Raw genomic sequence first — 3,556 nt, 5'->3', positions numbered from 1 at the left:
CTTACGGATTTATGGACAGCCCTGCAGGATTCATGGTGTCAGTTGCCTGCAGCACTACTTCAGACATTAGGCGAGTCCATGCCACGTCATGGTGCGGCACTGCTGCGTACTCGGGGGGTTCCTACACGATATTAGGCTCTTCAGTGTAAGTTTAGTATGAGTAGCATCACAGAGAATAATTTTGAGATGAGCTTGAGAATTCAGTAATAAATAAGAAGTGTGTATACCTCCAGTTTCCAGGAGTGGGCAAACGTTGCCTCCCCCCCCCCCCCCCCCCCCCTTTCCGTTTGCTTGTGACCGTTGTCATACAAAACCGAAACTCTATTCCCAATTTAGCAGTGCGTGAAGTAAGGAAATCTTGTAGGCTAAAATTATTGGTCTCCCTGAGATGTCGCCCTTTGGGTTTCAAAATCACTCAGTAAAATAAAAAACCCATCACCCGCCAGGAAAAGAAGCTTTCGGCAAGTGGTATCTTATGAGCATATACCTTCTTCCACGCCTGTAAATGTGCTATAAAAACATTCGTCTCTTAATAATCATAGCACTTAATGCGCAGGACACTCATACGTTCATGGTATTAACGTGTTATTGGTCAACTATATGTGCCTAGGAGTTTTCCCTTCCATTCGGGTGCATTTTGAAATTAATTAATTACATTGAAGTCTTGTGAATCTGGTTGCACACAACACACGTAAATTTTTTACTAAGATGTTCTCCGACAGTTAAAAAAATATTAAAAATGCTAATGCATTCTGAGAACATTTATAACTTATTCACTACCAGGACATGAAGAATTTAGTAAATAAATAAAGACAATGAAATCAGTTCACAAATAATAAGTGAACTTTTATAACTGATATCTGCTGATTTCTTTGCCAGTAAAAAAAAATAAATAAAAATGTGTGTTCTCTTTGTACGGTTATTGCTTAGTTGTCAGCAGTTACCAGAATTTTCAGGTAGTAAATCCTTTGAAATCGTAATCTTTAAGCAAAGTTGGTGTGGAAACGAATACGTAAGCCTCGTAATTTGTTGACAAATTGGGCAAACCAATAGACGTGAAGTTTTTTTTTTACGTTCATAAACTCATATATACTGAAGATTTATCGCAAAGTTGTACTAGTATTTGACATTCACACATGTGAATAGTTGTCAACAAGGGTACCAGCGCTTCGTGGCAAAGATTCAGGTCACACGCCGTGAAATGGCTGTCGTGTGATTGTATTGATTTCGGCCTGTCCAATGCACGGCTCTGAGCTGAACAATGCTGACATCGTTGCAGGGCGCTAACGTGCAAGTCTACTTCGCAGTTACATCGCTACTTATAATTTCGTAGTACATTGCACACTACGCTGCACATTATTATGCGTGAAACTATATTTAAAAAACAGAGTACAGATTTAAAATGAAGACCAGTACTTTCGAAATGTTGTTTGCTATCTGAAAATTTCTGCAACTGTTACGTTTCGGTTCCACATTTCTATGAACTTCCTTTTTTTAAGAATATTTTGAACAATAAAATTAATCTTTATAATTAATAGTAGATGTTTATTGATACTTCGTTCGATAGCACTTCTTGAAACGGAAGTTTTGGGTCAGCAGTTTTTCAATTATTTATGTAACTCCAAGACATCGTGCTCTCAAGTGGACGTTGATTGGTCTTGCAAGTCATAACATGTCCGAGAAAGGAATGGTGATCTTTTTCCGCTGGAGCCATAAATTAAAATGCGCAAAGTGTTCACGCTTTCGGGATATTTTTTGCTTCATAAGTTCCAAATGACTGTTGATACTGTAGACATGGTTCACTCATTGCCCTTAAGATTTAAATTCTTTTAAGACTTCATTTGACCAAGTTTTCAAATAGTTTCAGTCATTCTGACAGATATATTTTACACCAATGGCTACGTTAATGCAGAGAGTAAATGTTCTCTTAAAGAAGTCGGAACAGATACAAGAAACAATGCTCGACTGGAAAATATATCACTAGCATCTCACACATATTGCAGACAAACATATCCCGTTCTGTATTTCTACAACAATTAGAATCGTGTATTAATGTTGTTTTTATTGAGTACCTTCCTACGTAATCTAATGCACCGAAGGTGATACCGGATAGAACCTTTACGACAAATAAAACTTGTCACTTCTCGCTGGGAGCAAATGTAAACGCCAATCTCTGCTTCCTATATACAACACTCCCGCAAGGCGGGCAGCGTCTAAAGCAAACAAACAGGCGCTGCTTGACCTATATTGATACATCTGAAGTTCCACAACTCCTAGCTGACCTACTTCTGTCGCAGAGAGAGACAATTTAGGCCTCGGGTCTCCTCGCATGTTGGGAGAGCTGAGGCAGGGAGAGCTGAGCCTGGGGTAATGCATTTGATACCCCTCATGCTATCAAAAGTATTCCAGGCAGTGACAGCGGACACAATGAAATGATCATTATCGTATATATATTGATAGCATTTTACACTTGGGACGATGTCTTCAGTGTGGTAGACAGCTGACGGCTCCAGGTGTCGAGCTTTCTTATACAATAGCTCAGTTAACAATTGCAAAATAAGTAATCATTAGTAAATTAAATATAACTCTACCGTATAGAAATGTGCTTCTACCCTCCATGCCCACGCCCTCCTCCTCTACCCGGAACACAGTTTTTCTCTTGATACGGGTCTGCTGTACTTGGACATAGTACAAACATTTAATATTTGTTCTTAAGCCATTTCATTCAACAATAAAGATTAATTTTATATTATTAAGACACTATTATTAATAATCTGGAATTTTTCCATACCTCACAGCGCAGGAAATATTAATGCTACAGAAGAAATTAAAATTATCTTTCTTGCAGGAAACTTGACGTACGGGGAAACATTTTCGCTAGAAGCCACGGTTTTCGATTTATTCAAGCAAAACGTGAAAAAGTGCTCCCAACGCTCACACCTCCCTGCGACCACCATGTTACAAAAATTTGCAAATACCGGGTGATCGAAAAGTCAGTATAAATTTGAAAACTGAATAATTCACGGAATAATGTAGATAGAGAGGTACAAATTGACACACATGCTTGGAATGACGTGGGGTTTTATTAGAAAAAAAAAACAAAGTTCACAAAACGTCCGACAGATGCTCGTCGCTTGGTGATGATCGTGCGCTCAGCCGCCACTTTCGTCATGCTTGGTCTCCCAGGTCCCCAGACCTCAGTCCGTGCGATTATTGGCTTTAGGGTTACCTGAAGTCGCAAGTGTATCGTGATCGACCGACATCTCTAGGGATGCTGAAAGACAACATCCGACGCCAATGGCTCACCATAACTCCGGACATGCTTTACAGTGCTGTTCACAACATTATTCCTCGACTACAGCTATTGTTGAGGAATGATGGTGGACATATTGAGCATTTCCTGTAAAGAACATCATCATTGATTTGTCGTACTTTGTTATGCTAATTATTGCTATTCTGATCAGATGAAGCGCCATCTGTCGGACATTTTTTGAACTTTTGTATTTTTTTGGTTCTAATAAAACTCCACGGCATTCCAAGCATGTGTGTCAATTTG

Source organism: Schistocerca nitens, chromosome 9 (genome assembly GCF_023898315.1).
Source record: "Schistocerca nitens isolate TAMUIC-IGC-003100 chromosome 9, iqSchNite1.1, whole genome shotgun sequence".
Lineage (NCBI taxonomy): Eukaryota > Metazoa > Arthropoda > Insecta > Orthoptera > Acrididae > Schistocerca > Schistocerca nitens.
The sequence above is the reverse complement of the archived record's forward strand: the minus strand, read 5'-3'. Positions refer to the sequence as shown.